The sequence below is a fragment of the Salarias fasciatus genome, unplaced genomic scaffold (genome assembly GCF_902148845.1).
Source record: "Salarias fasciatus unplaced genomic scaffold, fSalaFa1.1, whole genome shotgun sequence".
NCBI lineage: Eukaryota > Metazoa > Chordata > Actinopteri > Blenniiformes > Blenniidae > Salarias > Salarias fasciatus.
In genome coordinates, this window is record NW_021941379.1 from 83,885 (window position 1) to 104,835 (window position 20,951).

At 46.3% G+C, this 20,951-nt stretch overlaps 1 protein-coding gene, 1 long non-coding RNA gene and 1 pseudogene across 4 annotated transcripts in view; 2 read left to right on the forward strand and 1 right to left on the reverse strand.

Moving 5' to 3' along the window:
- Positions 1-7,819: 7,819 nt before the first annotated feature.
- LOC115385321 (uncharacterized) lies at positions 7,820-14,307 on the reverse strand. Of its 2 annotated transcripts, none has more exons than XR_003931114.1 (3): positions 14,067-14,307; positions 8,933-9,069; positions 7,820-8,856 (listed from the first exon to the last, which is right to left on the reverse strand). It is a non-coding gene; the product is annotated as an uncharacterized LOC115385321 (long non-coding RNA). The 2 variants fall into 2 exon arrangements; XR_003931115.1 differs by having other exon boundaries at positions 8,929-9,069.
- Positions 14,308-15,209: 902 nt separating this feature from the next.
- On the forward strand, positions 15,210-16,471 carry LOC115385305 (myeloid-associated differentiation marker homolog; annotated as a pseudogene).
- A 1,394-nt stretch (positions 16,472-17,865) lies between these two features.
- LOC115385309 (GTPase IMAP family member 4-like) overlaps positions 17,866-20,951 on the forward strand; it is a 36,717-nt gene continuing 33,631 nt past the window's right edge. For both annotated transcript variants that reach the window (XM_030087286.1, XM_030087287.1), the window contains exons 1-2: positions 17,866-18,147; positions 18,229-18,369. The gene's annotated coding sequence lies outside the window, so the exon portion shown is untranslated. The remainder of the gene's footprint in view (positions 18,148-18,228; positions 18,370-20,951) is intronic.

Here is a 20,951-nt window from a genome sequence, read left to right on the forward strand (position 1 = left end):
TTTTGCCCTGTGGTGCCTTCACTGACCGTTTCAAAATCGGACAAAACACATTTCACAGATACTACAATATAAATGAAATATTATTTAACAACATACATTTTTAGCCTTGCAAATATATTTATTAAACACTTTACCATGAACTTGACGTTTATGAAACAAATGAATTTGTGCTTTTTATTTAATTTGTACTTTACAGTGTTTCACTACATATTTATACGGGTTACACCCTCCCCCCACTAAATGTCTGGTGTCCCCAACAGACTACCAAGAAATTAAATTAACTTGGGAAGAAGTATGACCCTTAACACATAGTATTAGTCTTTGCCAATGGTAATTACAACACCTCGATGAATGAGGCTGATCTTTAGCTTTACCGGCTCATCGTAAGTTAACCGAACCACAGGCTTAACCTGTCTCTTAGATCTCAGCTTAGGAGTTTCAGCCAATGGTTTACGAGGTGTTCATGGTTTTGGGGTTGTGGCAGACCGTGAAGCTCTCGGATCCGGCTCTGATTCTGGGGCAGAATCTTCATTTTCTTCTTGATCATGACCTGATACTTCTTGTGCAACAACCACTGGGTTTGTCTCAGTTTCACTTTCTTGAGATGATTCTCTATCTTCCATTGGTGTTTCCTCATTGTCACTTTTGTTGTCTGAATTATCACTGTCACTGTCATTTTCTTGATTATCGTCAACACTCTCTTGTAATGCTTCTTGAGATCTGAGAGCATGACTTAACTCCTCTCTCACTCTTTCACGAGTAGAGTAGCATCTTTGGGGCTCGTACTCAGATGATGAGTCAGAATCTTGTGACAGTTCAGGTTCAGCAACAACTGTTGACTGCTTTGGTTTCTTAGTTTTTACTTTCTGTTTGAAAGGACAGTCTTTGTCTTCTTCAGAGACAGGCAATTGCACATGCTGGCCAATAGGGAGAATGTGATCCCTGTGGATAGTTTTGAGACCACCACTTCCACTCTCTTTTCTCAGTTGATAAACTGGAAGATTTGGCATTTTCCCAACAACTTGGTAAGGTATGGGATTCCATCTTGTTTGAAGTTTGTGTTTTCCTTTTAGCCCCCAGTTCTTTAGTAAGACTCTGTCTCCAACTTCCAAAGACTGGAAACTAACTCTCTTGTCATAGGCAGTTTTGTTCTTTTGATGAACTTTGTCCGCTGTCTCAGATGCCAATTTGTATGCTTGGTGGAGATCTTCTTTGAGCTTTGACACATAGCGGGAGTGACTACCCACAGCTTTGTCTGGTGTTGTCTCAAAGCATAGGTCCACGGGCAGCCTGGCTTCGCGACCAAACATCAGAAAATATGGTGAATAACCAGTTGCGTCACATTTCGTGCTGTTATAAGCATGGACTAAATATGGGACTTGCTGACTCCACTGACGTTTCTTCTCTGTGCTTAGAGTACCCAACATTGAAAGTAATGTTCGATTGAATCTCTCTGGTTGTGGGTCTCCTTGCGGATGATAAGGGGTAGTCCTCGACTTCCTTATCCCCATTATTTTCAACAAGTCTTTGATCAGTCGACTTTCGAAATCTCGTCCCTGGTCGGAATGAATACGAGCAGGAAGACCGTAATGGACGAAGAACTTTTCAACTAGTGTCTTGGCCACTGTTTGAGATGTCTGATTCTTGGTGGGAAACGCTTGAGCATAGCGGGTAAAATGATCAGTGACCACTAAAACATTGCTCATGCCTCTGGAATCAGTCTCCATTGAGAGAAAATCGATGCAAATGAGATCCATGGGACCACTGCTGGAGATCTGGTGAAGCAGCGCTGCTCGTTGGGCAGGAGTCTTACGCGTTATGCATTCACCACAGCTTTTGATGTGCTGCTCAGTGTCTTGTGACATTTTTGGCCAGTAGAACCTCTTATGGAGTAAATCCAGGGTTCTCTCTGTGCTGAGGTGTCCTGAGTCGTTGTGCACAGACCGTAACACAACACCATGATATAGCTTTGGCAGGACTAACTGAGTGACTTCATCACCTGATTGACGTTTGGTGATGCGATAGAGCAGATTGTCTCTCAGCAGGGTCAGTTTGTCTTTCTCTCTTTTTATCAAAGATAGCTCAGGATTTGCATCTGACCAATGGTTCTGTTGGACAGCTTTGATGGCGGGACCAATGACGGGGTCCTCTCTCTGTGCCTGAGCGAGATCAGCTTTTGAGACATGCTCTAAGGACTGTAACTCCATTGTTAGTGGAAATGCATAGATGTCTGGGATGCATTCCGGTGAAGCTCCAGTTTGATCAACACATCTCATTTGACAATCTGGTGTTTCAGACACTTGAATTCTTTTGCAGATTGACTTAACGGCCACTTCAGGGACTGTTTCCCATTCAGTGTCTTCAAAGTTTCTGGAGAGGATGTCTGCATCAATGTTATGTTTGCCAGGTCTGTAATGAACATCGAAGTCATACAGGGACAACGACGCTAACCATCTGTGCCCCACTGCATTGAGCTTTGCAGTTGACAGCACGTATGTCAAAGGGTTGTTGTCAGTACGTACTGTAAAACGAGCAGCATACAGATAGTCATGGAAGCGATCTACCACAGCCCATTTTAAAGACAGAAACTCAAGCTGGTGTATTGGGTACCTTTTCTCAGATGGGCTTAGCTTCCTGCTAGCAAAGGCAACTGGCTTTAAGTCCTCATTATGTGACAGGTAGAGAACTGCCCCAAGTCCTTTAAAACTAGCGTCCACATGAAGTTCGTAGGGTATGGTAGGATCTGCGAAGGCTAGTACTGGTGCATGGGTTAAACAGTGGATGATCTGATGGAAGGCTTTAGTGCATGCATCATCCCATCTCTCTCCAAAGGGCTCTGAATCTTTCAGATATGTCTTGTCAGGATCTGCGCTTTTCTTTCGACTCTTTTGTGTTGGAGCATAGCCTTTTGTTAGTTCAGTAAGGGGTCTCACGATTGCAGCGTAGTTGGCAATAAATCTCCGATAGTACCCGCAGAAGCCTAAAAACGATCTCAGAGACTTTAGGTCATGGGGCTGAGGCCAAGTGGTAACTGCCTCAATCTTCTGGGGATCGGGAGAGACACCCTGCGCAGATACAATATGTCCCAGGTATTTAACCTGCGGCTGACAAAATTGACATTTGTCCAGAGAGATTTTTAGTCCTGCTTCTCCAAGACGATCCAGGACTTTTAGGAGTCTCTCTTCATGCTCCTCCAGCGACTTTCCGAAGACAATCAGGTCGTCCAAGTAGACCAGGACTTGGAGGAGATTCATATCTCCGACGGTCTTCTCCATTAATCGCTGGAAAGTCGCGGGCGCTCCTGTTATTCCCTGCGGCATTCTTTCGAATTGGAAGAAGCCGAGCGGGCAGATGAATGCCGTCTTCTCTTTGTCTTCTTCTGCCATGGGAATCTGATAATATCCACTACGCAAGTCGAGCACAGTGAACCATTTGCTTCCAGACAGAGAATCGAGTGCTTCATCAATGCAGGGAGTTGTGTACTGATCGGGCACAGTTCTGCTGTTCAGAAGCCTGTAGTCTATGCACATCCGTATTGTTCCGTTTTTCTTTCGAACTATAACAATCGGTGAGGCATAGGGACTTCGGGACTCTTTAATGATGCCGGCACAGAGCAACTCCTGCAGATGTTTCCTGACATCTTCGATATCTGCCGGTGCCAGACGACGCGATCTTTGTCGAAAAGGTCTTGAGTCATGGAGACGAATAGTGTGTTCAACATCTTTGGCAAGGCCAACGTCCCACTCATTGACTGAGAAGACATGGGAGCGTCTAGCCAGTTTTTGCCTGAGTCGTTCTTTCCATTCTTTGGGCACAGGTGAGTCGCCAAAGTTAATCTGGTTGCTGTCAAACTCTGAGGTTGCTGGTTTTTGGAGTGGCATAGAAATGACACTTTCAGTGCGATACATGTGACCAACGACCGTCCCCACTGGAATGACAGTCTCTCTGGCGGATTGATTCTGTACCAGAATTCTGAAACTGTTTACTTGTACGGCGTTCGCAGGCACTACCATGGGTTGCAGTAGGACATCACCTGGCAGAGGAGTAACTGGAGAAGAATCAACCATTAAAATCTCTGTGCCAACAGCCTGTTTGAAATCAACTTCACAGGTTATTTGCATGTCTTTGCCTGGAGGTATGGACAATGGATTTGGACCTTGCCATATTACACAGCCAACTTCATCATCTTGAGAGCTCCAAGTGGTTGAGTCTTTGAGTATAGGTTGCTGGTCTCTGTGAACTTGGATGCCCAATGTTTTGGTTATGTCCCGCCCCACCTTTTTACATTCTTGTACCAAGTTGCGGACATGGCTTGTGTTAGTCCCGACAATGACAGGTATCTGTTCTTCTTTGGGACTTGGACAGATCAGGGCAAGAACTGGTACAGTGTGACAGGTACCAGTAACTTCAGCAGGATACTCAACATCGACCACAACATAGCCACGATAGGGGTAACTGACATTGGACTCACTCAAACCCCAAAGGTCGAGACCAGTGACTGGATGTACAGGAACAGAAGGCAGATGGGCTCTGTACCAGGACTCAAATATTATGGTGACTTGTGATCCACTGTCGAATAGGGCATCACAAGGCTGACCATTCACTTTTAGTGGCACAATACTGGGTGGCCCTATAAGTCCTTCTGGAATTCCAACTGGGGTGGGTGAAGTCAGAAGACCTTGTTTGACATTGCAGTTGTTGTCAGTGGCGGAGCTTGTTGGGGTACTTGGACTTTCTTTCATTATCTTAACTGTTTGAATGAGCTTTCTAATAACTTTGCTCTGATTCTCTGGATTACGACACTTTGCCACAAAATGTCCTTTCTCACCACAGCGATAACAGAATTGTTCATCCACTGACTGTCTGTCTCGATTGGGAGACTTTGTTTTTGGTGTGGCCCCCACTGCTGTTACAGTAGCTGGTTTTGCGGAATGTTCTGCAGTATTATCTCTTTGAGCTACTTTTTGATGAAGCCCCTTTACTTGTTTCTTTAGGGCGGCAAGTTCTTGTGTGTCACTGTGTTTACTAGACTGCATTGTGGACACTGGCGGTAAACTTTTCTCATTGGTACCAGCGGGCGTAGGCATGCATGATGCTAGTTTGAGCTTGAGCTCTTTAACTTCAGCCTTCAGATTTTGTATTTCTGCTTGATCCGCTCCTGACTGTTTTGTCTGTACTTGGTGGACTGACGTATTGAGTTTTCGTCTTGAAGCCTCATACTCCTCCTCTGTGCGGATTTCACTTAAGAGTTGGAGGAATGTTGGAGGTGAAGATTTTCTCTCTCTCAGGCGCAGCTGGATTAACATGAGGTCAGAAGCGACAGCCCCTCTCAAGAGTTGTTCTAGACGAGCTTTGTCCTTCCCCAAAGCTGGAAAACCTCCTCTCTGAATGACTTTAGTGAGAGCTCTCTCCAGTCGCCTTAGAAAATCAGACAGTTTTTCGCTTGGCTGTTGTTGCATTAGCCGGAAGGCGAAATAAAGATCATCTCCAGATTCAGCACTGCCAAATGCACTTTCCAATGCCTCCAAGTACTCAGCGGGACTGGCCTCAGAATCTGAATCACGGACAGACTGAGCCATCTCCAGGGCGGGCCCCTTCAAACTTTCCATCAGCCGACGCCTTTTCTCTTTATCAGAACAGTCACTTTCCTCTACCATAAGCCATGCCTGTTCAAGCCAGTGCTCAAATGTTTCTTCATTGGGAGGGACAGGCAAGTTCCCTGAGAACAGTCTCAAACGCCGATAACCACCTTCAGTTTGTGGTTTATGCATTTTCTCCAATAAATCGCCAACTGCTTGCAATATAGACTCAGTGGAGTTAGCAGGAGGATGAGAACTCTGTGGAGGGCGAGTTGTGGGAAGCAAGCCTTGTAAATCTTCCAAAGTTTTGCCCTCAGCATTCAAAAGCGTTCTCAACTTCATAGTAAAATCATCAGTAGTTGTAGGTTCACTGAGTGTGATGATCTGCCAACTCTCCCCACTATTCAGATTGAGCACTTCTTTGGGTGCATTGTCTTTAGGCACATCTTCTTTGCATTCACAAAGCACCATAAGGCGGCTCAGAGAAGTGTGAAACAGGCGACCTCTGACACGAACTCGTCCCAGACATTTTATAGTGTGTAATGTCTCCTCTATGTCTGCTACTTCCACATCTTCGGGTACCAGAACCATAAGAGCTTTAGCTTCCTCCAAGCCTTCGCCCCGACACCACCTCTTCAGCTCTGCAGCAAGCTCGGTGCGGTCTGCCATCATGTTTTGGAGTCAAATTGATCAAAACTGAAAAGTTAGTTACTTTAAATCAACTTTAAGATTTAGTATAGCGCCACCTAGTGGACCCAATTCATCCCAGCGGTGCCTCCATTTTATGTAGCCCTTGTTTACTCACAGAATTAATTGAGCGGGCTTTGGGTTCATTTTCAGCGTACTCACGTACTTTCAAATATTTCAGCTTTACTTTCTCTCAAATGAATTGGATCTAAAATATAGGTTTAAAATTGGCACTAAATACTAATATTGACCCCACTAATCAATTAACAAGAAGTAACGTCAAACACAAGGTAAAGTGAACAATGAATAACAAATTTAATTAGAAAACTCGGAAAAATAATATAAAATAAATAAAACACTTAGTAGTTTAGTTCACAATAAGCACAGTAAACAGCTCCCCAAACAGATGAATCCCCCCCACTCCAGGCAGTTCAAATGCAAGGGCAAATACTGGCCTATAAACTAGTTCTAAGCCGGCACAAATAACCTACGATGCAGGCCTGTGACGATGCTCGTGGGCGTTGAGACCAAAAACCACGAAGAGGTCGCTTCACTCAGAGAGCTAAAACAAAATTAATTACAGTACCTTGTGAAAGCGTATCCAAAAGATTAGGCTGAGAAAGGGGCAAATCCAGGCTCACGAAACAGCACAGCACGATGATGATGACTCTCCAGGTCCTCCGTCAGGCACATCTGGGTTCAGGAAACAGCAGTCACAATGGCAATGGTCCTCACGGTCCTCCGTCTCGTTGTCTAGCCGGCAACGATCCTCCACAAACTCCCTGGTCCCACCAAGTCGGCGAAAACGGCAGCTCACGGTCTCTTTAGATTAGCTTAGCTGTGTTAGTAAGCCTCCGTGCTAACTAGCATGTCCTAAAGCAGCCAAACACCGTCCTGCAGCTTCGTGCTGAAACTACACGGGGTTCTTCCACCTTAGTCCATCAGTCTCAAAAGCGGCCTTGTCCAGCCTTAGCAAAAGCCCACTTCATCCCACAATTGTCCAAAAAGTAAGCTAGCACATCCACCGCACTGCAGCTGTCCCTTCTGCAGGCTGAACGGGACTCTTCCTGTTTTGCCCTGTGGTGCCTTCACTGACCGTTTCAAAATCGGACAAAACACATTTCACAGATACTACAATATAAATGAAATATTATTTAACAACATACATTTTTAGCCTTGCAAATATATTTATTAAACACTTCACCATGAACTTGACGTTTATGAAACAAATGAATTTGTGCTTTTTATTTAATTTGTACTTTACAGTGTTTCACTACATATTTATACGGGTTACAAATAGAAGAGAATTCAGTGGAGCTTTCATAAAGGAAGACTATGGCACAGCCTCCTTATTCCTCTCTGCGGTGCTGCTTTCACTGCTGCAGATTGGTACACCTGAAACACCTTTTACCTTTTTCAAACTGCTTCTTTTATTTTGGTGCATCACAAACAGCTTTAAGGTGTATACCACCACTGACTGGACAAGTATTTGCAGAGTTATATTTGATCTTTTTAATCAAAAAAACAAACAAGTACAAACTCTTGTGGAGGCAATCGCTAAAACAATCAAGAAAAGAACACAAGCAAAGAGATAAGAATTACAAAGTGGGGGGGGGGGGGGGCAGGGGTGCAAACAATCAGACATGGCACAAGCAAATCAACAAAAGTCAACATCAGTTAAATGTACACTGGTGGGTCTTCTATGTTGAAATTAAATCAGAAGAAAACATGACATATCTCGGCATATTTTTTTTGGAAACAGCACCCGACATCCTTTTGAGAGACAAAAAATAAAGGTCAAACTGACTTTTGAAATAAGAGGGTTATTTGTTCTTTAATTTATTACAATGTAAATTATATTTTCCCAACAAAAGAATTAATTAATAACAGTGGATCAAGCTGTGTCTGGATTCGTTTTGTAATATAAAATATCAGTGAGGTCCAAATTCTGAATGTCATCAATCTTGAGAGAAAACCAATCTTTAACATCATCCCAAAATGTTTTTGAAAGAGGACAGGGAAAAATAAATGTTCTAAAGATTCATTTGATTCATCGCAGAATACACAAAGATTAACTTTGAAAACAAATCTTAACCTAATCTAACCTAACCTAATCTTTAAGAGAAATTCAAGCCCTCCAGTTCTTTTAAAAAGACATTGTGCAAAATGGCACCACATGGAGTCAGGATGTGAAAAACTTACTGGAATTCCCTATGTGTGCAGGTCACAGCATGAACAGTCCTCCCCAGGCATTGCTTTGTCTTTTCTCCGTTTATTTGAGCCAAAATGTCAGGGAAGATCAAACTTTGTCAGAAAAGCATATTTGTAAACGTCACGGAGGGTGAGACGAAGGCTCAGATGCAGAAAGGCAAACCAGAACAGGAAGTCAGGGTTTATCAGGTTTATTAATTAACAGATCCAGTCCGAGGCCGGGGAGACGAGGTGCTGCTTTCCCAGCAGCCGTGGACGGTTCTGAGACTCAAGCAGCCTGGTGGGGTAACAGTCCGGGAGACGAGTCCGGGGGGTACCGAGCTCCAGGGCAGCCAGGTGAGCAGGTGGCAGGCAAGGGGATAGACAGAGGAGGTCCAGGCTGCAGCAGAGAAGGAACGGAGTCAGTTGCAGCATGAACAGAAGGCTGACACACAGAAACTCTGGTACTAACTGACTCAGGGAGTTCAGCGATCCAGCGTCAGAGTGTGGACTGCAGCGAGCTTAAATAGACAGCTGAACACGTGAAACAGATGAGGCCACTCTGGACAGGAGACTCCAATTAGCTGAGGAGCTGCCCACACAGCCTGCTCACCTACAGGTAGAAGGTGGAAGGGGGCAGGGAGAGGGAGAGGGGGAGAGAGAGAGAGAGAGAGAGAGAGAGAGAGAGAGAGAGAGAGAGAGAGAGAGAGAGAGAGAGAGAGAGAGAGAGGAGAGAGAGAGAGAGAGAGAGAGAGAGAGAGAGAGAGAGAGAGAGAGAGAGAGAGAGAGAGAGAGAGAGAGAGAGAGAGAGAGAGAGAGAGAGAGATTATTTTTAAAACCCACTTTTATTTACACATTTTACAGTGATACAGTGTGTGTCAGACTCTTAAAAACCATTCATATTTTCAAATTAAAAAATGTGCAAAATGAAGTTCCTTGTTTTCCAAACAGCACAGAATGTCCTTTAAACACCAGACCTCTTTAAAAACGTTTAAATCATTGTTTTCTTTAAAAAACCGGTATTCGAGCCAGAGTCTGGATTTGACATTGACCTGCCACACCTCTCTGACATCCTGTCCTTCTCTGCCCTCAACCTTGTTCCTCCTGTTGACATAAATCGCCATCTTGGCCTCTCCTGAGATAAAATTGAGGAGCTGGAACTTGTTTTTTTCTTTTTGTCTGTAGCCAGCTCCCATGATAAAAGTTCTCTCAGTAAAAGCAACACTAAAAAGACTAAAAACCGCCGTTAAAAGAGTGAAGAAGCCTGTGAGCCTCTTACACTCGGTAAAAACGTGGTAGACAGTCTCTCTCTCTTGGCAGAAGGGGCATGTGTTTAAAACAGCAGGGTTGAGGACAGAGATAAAAGCATTGGAGGCGATGGCACCATGTAAAATCCTCCACTGGAGGTCTCCAGTCCGTTTTCTCAAGGGGGGCTTGTATAAAATCCTCCACTGTGGGCCGAGTCCAGGTCCAGCCTGTCCCGGTCTCTGTGACCACACAGTGAGGGGCCTGTTGCTCAGTCCACCCTTGTGGATGCTCTTCACACAGTTCCTGTAAAAAATCTTCTTGTCTGCTTTGTGCAAGGATAGTCTTTCAGGCTGTGTGGTCTTCAGGAGGGGGCCAGACAGATCCCCCAGCTCCAGGCTCAGCAGGACCTCGGGGAAGGGGTCGTCAGCATCTGGGGAGAGTTCTCCTTGGCTGTACCTCCTCAGCAGGCTCCTGTCTCTGGGCGTCAGAGCACTCCTCCACTTCTCCAGGAGCCCCTGGGACACCCGGATGGACTGCATCCCCAGCAGAGAGCCCAGAGCCTGGGCATCGTTCAGGTCCGGCCCCACAGCATCCACAAGCTGACCCACGGTGAGGGTCCCAGACTGGATCAGCCTTCCGGTCAGGCCGGGGGTCGAGGCTCCGCTGATGCCCAGTCTGGATCCGTGGATCAGGGGTTCTTTCAACAGCCAGTGCAGAGAGTCGGCTTTCAGACACCTTCTGCGTGAAAACAAGGCCCAGCATTTAAATAAACTCTGGTAAAACGGAGGCAGCCCCTTGAGATTTAGAAATTTGGGATCAGTCAAAAACAGAACATTATCCAACCCCAACTTATTGGCCCGCCTCAGGATGCAGCTGGCCACGCCTCTCCACACCAGATCCGCCGGTCCTGCGAGGTACCTCTGCAGGAACTGGAGTCTAAAAGTGTGGCAGTCCGGCTGGCCAAGTGGACCAGGCCCTGGCCCCCCTCCTCTCTGTCTAAAAACAGCACCCCCTGTGGCACCCAGTGCAGACCATCCCAGAAGAAATCTATCATTTTCTTTTGAATTTGAGCCAGGAGACCTGGAGGAGGGTCTGCACTGGTGAGTCGATGCCACAGCTGGGATGCAACCAAGTTGTTTAAAACCAAGACTCTGCCCCGAAGTGACATTTTTGGGAGGAGCCACCTCCACTTGGAGAGCTTAGCCTCCACCTTTTCCATGACGGTCTCCCAGTTCTTCTGAACAAAATGTTCCTTTCCAACGTAAATGCCCAGATGTTTGAGGCCCTCCCTCCTCCATGTTAAATTTTGGGGAAGAACTGGGAGACCGCCATGCCACCTGCCGACAGCAAGGGCCTCGCTCTTCCCCCAGTTGACCCTTGCTGCGGATGCCACATTAAAATCTTTAATAATATTAACTAAAATATCTACGTCCCCTTGATTCCTTATAAAAACGATAAGATCGTCTGCATAGGCCGATAAAATTGCGCTTTCACTAAAACCCGGTAAAAGCAGACCCTGCAGACTGGAATGTAGCTTAGAGAGGAGGGGCTCCAGGGAGAGCGCATCGAGCATCCCAGACAGAGCACAGCCCTGCCTGACACCTCTGCACACCCTAAAAGGAGCACACAGACTGCCGTTGATCTTCAGCACACTCTCAATGTCCCTGTACAGCACCTGGATCTTAGCTATGAAACCAGCGCTGAACCCAAAACTTTCCATGACCCTCCAAAGGAAGCTGTGTTCAACTCGGTCAAAAGCCTTTTCCTGGTCTACTGAAATCAGACCAGCATCGATGTCCAAAGAACTAGAGACTTCCAAAACGTCCCGAACCAGGTGGACGTTGTCCACCATGGACCTGCCGGGGACACAGAAGGTCTGATCCCGGTGGATGACCTGCTCCATAGCCCTCCCCAGCCTGGAGGCCAAGACCTTGGACAGGAGTTTGTAATCCACACAGAGCAAGGACACGGGGCGCCAGTTCTTGATGTCCTGCAGGTTCCCCTTCTTGGGGAGCAGCGTGAGGACTGCTCTCCTGCAGGACACTGGCAAGGAACCAGAGGCCAGACACTTGTTGTGGACGTCCAGGACATCCCTACCCAGGATGTCCCAGAACGCCTTATAGAACTCGGCGGTGAGCCCGTCGATCCCAGGAGACCTGCCCGTTGGCATCGCTTGCAGCGCTGCCCGCAGCTCCTGCATGTCCAGGCAGGCCTCCAGTTCTGTGTTGGTCTCCTCGGAGACACGAGGCAGTCCCCTCAGGAACCCCTCCAGGAGCTCCTGCTCCTCCTTGAACTCACTCCCGTACAGGGAGGAGTAGAAACCCACCGCCGTCCTCCGTATCTGGCATGGTTCGGTGATCTCCTCCCCTGTGTCTGAGAGCAGTACGTGGATCACTCTCCCCTGTCCGGCCTTTTTCTCCAGGCTAAAGAAGAAGCTCGAGGGAGCATCCATCCCTGTGATGGTCTGGTACCGTGACCGAACGAGTGCGCCCTGCACTTTAACGTTCAGCAGGTCAGCTAAAGCCATTTTTTTCCTTTTGAGGTTTTGAGTCACCTCGATTTCCTGTGGACTCACTCAAATGCTCTAGTTCCACTATCTCGGTCTCTAGATCCTTCATAGATCTGGTGATATCACTTGTGACATTGAGGGTGTGCTGTTCACACAGGAGTTTGATCTGTGTCTTACCGTGGTCCCACCACTGCCTAAGACTGCTAAAATCTCCCTTCCTCTGTCTAAAACCCTGCCAAAAAAACATTAAAGCCTCCCTAAAACTTCTATCAAAGGTTAAAACAGAGTTAAAATGCCAGTAAACGCTCCCTGGCCTCACATCCCTGATAAAAATACTGCTTAAAAGTAGACAATGATCAGTAAAACCAACAGGTAAAATATCACACCTTCTAAAAACATTAAAATGATGCTTAAGACAATAAATACGATCCAGCCTGGCTGAGCAGACCCTGCTCTCTCTACAGTGGGACCAGATGTACTGCTGACAGTCAGGATGCATCCTTCTCCAAACGTCCACAACGCCCTGAGAGTGGACCAGCTGCTTCAAGACGTGCTGAGAGGCTGGATGAGGCTCATCATGGTTGCATTCTAAAGTCGCGTCCTCCGTGCAGTTAAAATCCCCACCCACAAACAAATAGTCCTCCGACCCACACCCACTTACCACCTCAGATAGTTTGAGGAAAAACTGCTTCCTCTCTGCACCAGCTGTTGGAGCATAAATGTTAATAAATACAAGTTTAAAATGGTGGAACTGAGCTTTAACGAAAAGTAGCCTCCCCTCTACACAATGCTGGACCTCCAGTGAGTCGGGGTTAAAAGCCCTGGAGAAGAGGAGGCCCACTCCTCCACTGAGAGGAGTAAGGTGGCTTAAGATGGCCTCCCCCCCATTCCCTCCTCCATTCAGCTTCAATGCTAAAATCACTGTGCGTTTCCTGAAGGAACAGGACGTCGATCTTCTTAAGTGTGGCTGTCTCATAAACTGACTGTCTCTTTCTCAGATCTCTGGCTCCATTTATGTTTAAAACACCCAGCTTAAAAACATCCATGATAAATGAGATGTCTAAAACCAGGATAAGAACAAATAAATTAATTAAAAAACACTTGGCTGCCACCTTCATCATTTAATTGTTTTTTGGCTTTTGGCACCAGTTTTTTTAATCGATAACATTCTTGCTCAGTGAGGCCAGACTCCTGTCTGTTGCTCATATGGAGCCTGGCCGAGAAAATAAAACCATTCAAATCAGGGATATGATCCCCCACCTTCACCCTGTGCTGGTTTTTGGTCTGGTGTAAGAACATTTTTATTTTGTCTACGCTGTATGGTGACCAGTATTTCTGTGAGCTGCTAAAAGAAATATCGCTGCTGTCTGACACACACTCACTGTCACTGTCTGACACTCGCCCCTCCACACAGCTTTTCTTTGCGTCTGCATTATTGCCTTTTTTCTTTCTTTTACCTGGTTTCACCCTGTCCACTCTGTCCTCCTCCATCTCTGCCTCCTCCACCTGTTCAGCCCAAGAGGCATTCCTGCCTGCTTCTCCTCCCTTCTCCCTCTCCACCTGCTCCTCCTCCACCTGTTCCTCCACTACTTTCGCCCCCTGTTCCTCCTCCTCCGCCTGTCCCTCCTCCAACTGTTCCTCCACCACTATCTCACCCTGATCCTGCTCCACCTGTCCCTCCACCTCACCTTGCTTCTCCTCCCCTCCCTCACCCACTTTTTTTCCTGTTTTTTCTCTTTTTTCCCCTCCACCTCCGCAGTGTTGTTTACATTAGTGTCCCTCCACCCGGCAGACTCTCTCTCCTCCCCGCTGCCGCCACCCGCAGCTTCACCCGGTGTGTTTACACTACTCACCCCGTGCTCGGTGCTCTCCTGTGGGGCCACGACAGATCGCCTCCTCGGGAAGGTCTGAGGAGCCGCCGTCGGCCGCTCGGGCTGAGCCGGGGCCACCGCGTCCCCCGGGAGCCCGGAGCGCGGAGCCACCGCCGGGGGGGGGAACGGCTGCGGCGGCAGCGCCGGGCTCCTTGGAACCCGGTCCCGCCAGGCCCGCCTCCGCCGAGCCAGACCCAGCAGAGCCGGACTCCGCAGAGCCAGATCCTGCTGAACCAGATGGAGCAGACGCGTACGGGCAGGCCCTGATGGTGTGTCCCTCCTGTCCACAGCCAAAACACTTCATGCCAGCTGAGCTCGCGAAAACCACGTAATCATAATCATTTACTCTCACGCGGAACCTGAGGTTCAGCTCCTCGCTCCGGTTATTGAGTATCATAAATACGTGTCTTCGGTGGCACACGGCGTTCTTCAGCAGCTGAGACTTACATCCAGACAGGATGTCCTTCACCGAGGACACCACCTTTCCAAATCTGGACAGCTTGCGGATCAGAAGCTCATCTGGCACGAAGGGAGGGACGTTGGACAGGACGACCCGGACAGCAGGCTGAGACAGCGGCTGGACCGGGACGAACCTGTCCGCGACGGTAATGCCCGACTCCACCACAGCGTTAGCCTGCTCCACCTGGTCCAGGAAGATCACCACGGCGCTGTTCTTCCGCGCGACCGACCTAACATTATCGTAGCCCACTTTCTCCCCCACAGCCAGGGCCACGTCCTCCACGCTGCAGGGGAACTGGGCCACCACCCGGACCCCGTGTTTGCGGGTGAGCTGTCTGAGGTTGGTCATGGCTGCAGCCAGACCCCCAAACAGACCGCAAAACCCACCAAGAACCCAAATAAACGATATAAACTAATAAATGTGCTCTGTGATTAATAAACTACGGTGAATGTGAACATTAACAACTTAAACAAACAAAAGAAAAACAAGCAAAAACGCCACACGACACACACCACGCTCTCACACACTCCAGCCGCCGCCCACTCCCAGCATGCACCGAGAGAGAGAGAGAGAGAGAGAGAGAGAGAGAGAGAGAGAGAGAGAGAGAGAGAGAGAGAGAGAGAGAGCAGAAAACAGGCCTGCTCCATCGTGTCAGTGGAACTGGCATGACAGTAAAAGATGCAGTTGAATGATTTTTAATGGAATATACACAAGACTTCTTCACATAAAAGAGGAAAAAGTTTCCAAAACAAAAAGTTAAAGACATTTAAACTCATTGCACTATTTTTAATATTTTATTATTCAAAATGGCCCTTTCATTCATTCCACCTTTCTTTTCCTCCTGCAGATCATGTGATAAATACTGAGCCAGAGCAAACAGCCACTTCTGGATCTCATCGGAGACTTATCTCAGTGTTTTCCGGACCACAGAAGTGATTTTTTTTCCCCTCTGAAGTGACGGTGACGTCCCACAAAGCCACTGATTGCATATCCCACGTCCCAGCTGCTGTGGGTGCGGCTCACCGCCCTGGTGTTCACCTGCATGGCGTTCAGCGTGGCGGCGCACGGAGCCGAGCTGTCCCACAGGGGCATGGCCGACTGGTGCATCTTCTGCTGGGCGTTCAGCTTCGCCTGCACGCTGCTGGTCCTGCTGGTGGAGCAGTTTGGCCTCCAGACCCGAGCTCCGGTGTCCTGGTCCAACTTCCCCATCACGGTCGCCTGCTACGCCGCGCTCCTCTGCCTCTCAGCCTCCATCATCTTCCCGCTCTTCTTCCTCAAGGACCAGTACCTCCGGAATGAGGTCCGGGACCACCGCATCGCCTCCACGGTCTTCTCCTGCCTGGCGGCGGTGGCCTACATGGGGGAGGTGAGTCTGTCCAAAGCCAGGCCCGGGGAGGTGGCGGGCTACATGGCCACGGCTCCAGGCCTTCGTAGCCTGTGTCATCTTCATCCTGATCAGCGACCCGGTCGCCTACGACCACCACGCGGCCCTCAAGTGGTGCATGGCCGTCTACTGCATCTGCTTCATCCTGTCCATGGGCGTGGTGGTGCTGTGCGTGGGAGAGCTCACCGGCTGCCTCCCCATCCCCTTCTCCAAATTCCTGTCGGCGTACGGGCTGCTGGCCGTCGTCATGTATCTGACGGCCACCATCATCTGGCCCGTGTTCCAGTTCGACAAGAGCTGCGGGAGCAGAGGCCGCAATTCCCCGAGGGTGATCGCCGCAGCCGTGCTCACAGCCTTCAACTTCCTGCTTTACCTCGCCGACCTGGCGTACACGGCCAGATTAGTGTTTGCCACCGTCTGAGGGCAGAGGAAATAAAACAGGATAACAATACTGGGCCTCAGATGGCGAATGGTTCAGCTGATATTTAAAATAAGACGTGAGTGTATTAAAGGACTCGATGCATTCTGTTTTATAGTCCTCGAAATTAAGTGTTTGTGTGTTTTCTGTGTGATTTAGTGACTTCAGGACAGTATGAACCCATATTGTGAAGGTGTTTTTATTTGTTTGATGTGAAAACGACTGAGATTCTCGAAATAACAACTTAAATAAGTTAAGACACTGGAATATAGGAGAAAAGCAACATTGTTTTAATGACTTTTACTTCATCACAACCTGACAAAATGAGTTGCTTATGGTCCACATTATGTATTGATACAGTATTGTCATGGATGTCAGATTTGGAAAACTGAAGCAATGTAACTTGGTTGAATCAAGTATTTTGCCAAATAAATTGTTTCTTAATCCAGTGGAAGTGAGCCTGTGGCCTTGATGACTTGACAGTGACAAATGTGCTTGAACGGGGGTCATACAGAACATGGAGTTTCCAAACTCTTTTTGAAATGGAGCAACTGAAAAATGCAAACTTGCAAAAGTGTAATTCCATTCATATTGAGTAGGGAAACCAAGCAAACATCGACACACACGGTATATCAAAAATGTAATGTGTTGCTGGTGTTATTAGGTTGTTCTGTGCCATTGCTCATTAAAATGTCATCTTTGCTGTCAGTCGTGGTCGCTCTATGTATTTTTGGAAAGTGCTGTTGTTTAGTTGTGTAACTGTTTAGACTTGTGTGGTATTTGGACCAGATTTTTAATGGTCTGCAGTATATTACAGCAAAACTTTTGAATTTTTTAATAAAAATCTATTAAAATTTTGAAAAAGCCTTTTATTTTTATATACCAATAGTATATTATGATCAGCAGGAGACGAGGCTGCAGTGATTTTACATGGACAAAAAATACACAATTCTTCCACTTTAAAGCATTTTAAAAAAATTGATAATCAGCACTGAATTATGCAGTAAAATATGTGAAATGTAAAGTGTTAACAGACTGTAATTAGAAGCACTGAAAAAAAATGGAGTACCAGTAGTGTCATGCTACATTTTTCATTGGCTTTAGAAAAAGTATGTTAAAAAAAAGGATTAAGAAAGCAATTCTTTTCACAGAAGAAAGCAACAATAGAAAATTGTGTTTATTTCTAGGCATATTAATTGAACTGTACCAGCAAAATACTTTCAACAGAGACATTTTCTGAACATTTGAACAAAATAACAGCAAGGTACCTGAATATTCGCCAGAATTTGTGCTCTCAACCTTCAAGAGGAGATGAAATCATTTATTAAAGATTAAGACACAAAAATTGCGTTTAGTCTCAATACTGATGGAGAATGCTGTTAATTTCTTCACTCTTTTAGCTGATTGGTTGAAGCTGTTAAGCCACGCCTCCCACTGCGTGCTCTTAACAAGAGTACTTCAGATGCGTCATGGAACTCTGAGTTGTCAACAGAACACAAAGTTTACAGGTCTATATTACAATACTTGACCTCCTCTGTTCTCTTTGCACCTTTCTGCTTTCTCCTTTCAGCTTTTTCTGTTCGGACGGTTTGTGTTCCTTCATTTAGACGCGAATTAACTCCATCAGCTGGCTTGCTGGTGCTGCGCCCTCCAGCAGATGGCGCCCTAGACCACCGCCTCAATCCTCACCAAGAGGAAAGAAACAAGATCGAAATCGAAACTAAAGAGACTGAAGAGACTCTTCACTCGAACTGAAAACTTTTCAACACTTCACAGATCGATAGCAGCCGTCTGGACTCTGGTAAGAGTTTCTACACTACCCAAGGCTTACATGCACGATTTGTTCTACAACAAAAGAAAATGTGTGTGTTTTTTTGATCAGACTGCAGCCAGCAAGAACAAGATTTTAAAAAACAAACTCAAGAAGCAACTCAGAACAAGAGGAGGAAGAAAAGCTCACAATCCAGACTTCTTCTCAACCCAGTCGTGTTTGCATCAATTCCTCTTTGAGACAGAATGGAAGGTAGGACACCTTTATTCCTGTTGTAGTTATTCCTCAGGTTCAGAACCAAAGAATATATTCTAAACTTATTTGTCTTTATGGCTTTCTACACACTCACACTCCCAATACATTTTGAAAACACAAACTTAACTTCTGCTCTCTCTCTCTCTCTGTCTCTCCCTCCCTCTGAGAGTGTGTGTTTGAAGCAGTTTGTTTTCCTTGTTTAATAAATGTTATTTCTCATGTAAACCGTGGCTGATTGAGCCCAGTTCATAATCACAATTGTATTTGTTCAAAATGCCAAAATGGACAGAACACTGAAGTTGCTTATATTTGTGTGCTTTTTTTGTTTCCTCTCGATGCACCTCATGTCACTCTGAGTTATTTGCTGCTCAGAAATGTGCAGTTTTTACAGTTGTTTAGTTTTGCCCATTGTAATAGACTCATATAAATAAATTAAGGTGACTGAGTTACTGTGTTTCCACCGGACGCGTTTAACGCGACTGCATTCGCGCGACAAATGACACCGCGCCGTGCTCGACACTCAAGTTTTATTGCTGTTACAAATATGCAAAACAAAACATCCTGGAGAAACATCACACCCCTCCTAATCACGGTCTCCTGCACAACAGCAGTGGACAGGGTTCTTCTGATGTTTGTCCTGTGTGCAGGGCCGGTTTTAGCTATGGGCAATGTGGGCGACCGCCCAGGGCGCAATCCATGTGAGGGCGCACTGGCGCCGTGCGCACGAGAAAAAAAAAAAAAAAAACTCGCCAATATTCCAGACTTGCACTCATTTCCATGTCAAGTTAGTGGTGTGAGCGCTGGGCTGCCCTCATTTGCCATGCCATACAGCTTGTATGTCCATTCGGCTGTCCGGGAGGTTGGGGGTCAACGAGCGACTGCAGAGGGGGGCGGTGGTGCGCCGTGGCACGGGGAGGGGGGGGGGGGCAGACTGATGCCAACAGACACTGCTTCAAAATTAATTGTATTTCATAATTAATACAGGCCCACAGTAACTGACTGGGTTATGTGGGAAAAAAATGAAAAAAAATCTACGTGAATTTGTTTACATCACGTGACTCCGGACTCCGGTTGATTTACGGTGAACCGTGACCGGAGGTGCTGGCGAAAGGTAATGTTTTGATCATGGATCCAAGTAAAAGACCAAAGAAGCCATCAGGTGCCCAGTTTAGAAAAAGAAGAAAAGAAGAGGAGAAACAGGTGTGGTGGAAATTTCTATTGAGTGCATGCTTAACTGTTTTGCAGTGCTTAGATTTATTTGTTATAAATACCCGTAGCTCTCACACACTCAGATGTGTGGGGAACCGCGAATGCTTTGTCTAGAATTTACTTTTCCTGATAATCTTAGCGTAGCAGCTGCGGCACTCGTGGGAGTCTTCCTGTGTCCAGCCTATGGCTGGGTGCAGTCAAGGCCCCTGGGAGTGAACGTAGCAGATAGTTATTAGAGGCTTGCACGCCCCTGCAAGGGCAGAACTCACTCTGTTACTCTGTTGACTGCGTGACTTCTCCTGCTGTACAGCATAATAAAAGATACCAAAACGAACTCACCGGCGGAAGCCCTTTATTAAATAAAATTGCCATAACACAGGCAAAAGATAAAGGTATGCATATTTTTGAGTGATGTGAATGATATTATTAGCCATTTATTAGCCTTTTGCTAACATGTTACTAAGCCACGAAGACGACTGCATCTGGTATTAGTTTTGCTGAACGACCAACTATTGTAATTGAGGCATCATGTCATGCAGCTGATTTCACCCAGAGGCAGCCTGGTATAGTTTGTGTTTCTAATGCAACAACAAGTGTAAATTCACACAGACATCCCGACTGTGGACTTATTCCCATACGCTATATGCTAAGATCAATAACTTCTAACATAAACTGACATGGCATTTTGTAAGATACACGAGATACAGCTTTTTAAATAATTTGCAGTGTGTCATGCTTAGTTAATAGGATGTTGACAAATGTTAATAAAATGTGCATTATGGTCATTTTAATTGGGTAACTGATGTGGGATGTCAGTGTGATCTAACATACATGTATCTTAATTGTAAATTCAGGGGAAATTCTGAAATATTTTGGGGCTGGAGTCACTGACCGAGATGAGCACAGCAGCCACAGACCTGGGGCCTTACCTATAAAGCTTGCAGCGCACAAACGAGCCCCAAACTTTGCGCAGCGGCTCCTCTGCACCAAAGCAGGTACCTATACACATTTGTGCAACCCTGTCTCCACAAAATTAAGTTCTGAGAAAACTGAACTGCATTCTCAAATACGTTTCAGACGAACCTAGTCTGTCCCTTATTATGTTCGTCTTCAACATATCTTTTTTTATTTTTTCATTACCCTTGGTCTGAAACGGATTTTTTTCCCTGCTTTTTCTTCATCATGTTGTTGGGTAAAAATGAGCCTATATATTCATCTGGGATGCATTTTGCTCTTCTGAAAAGACATTATGTTTATTTACTCTTTTTAGTGATGTTTGAAGGTTTCCATGCAGTCTTTTTCAACTTATTCTTGCCGTTAATTATATGCAGGTACACCTCGCTCTCACATTGTGTAGTGACAAGGGCTGT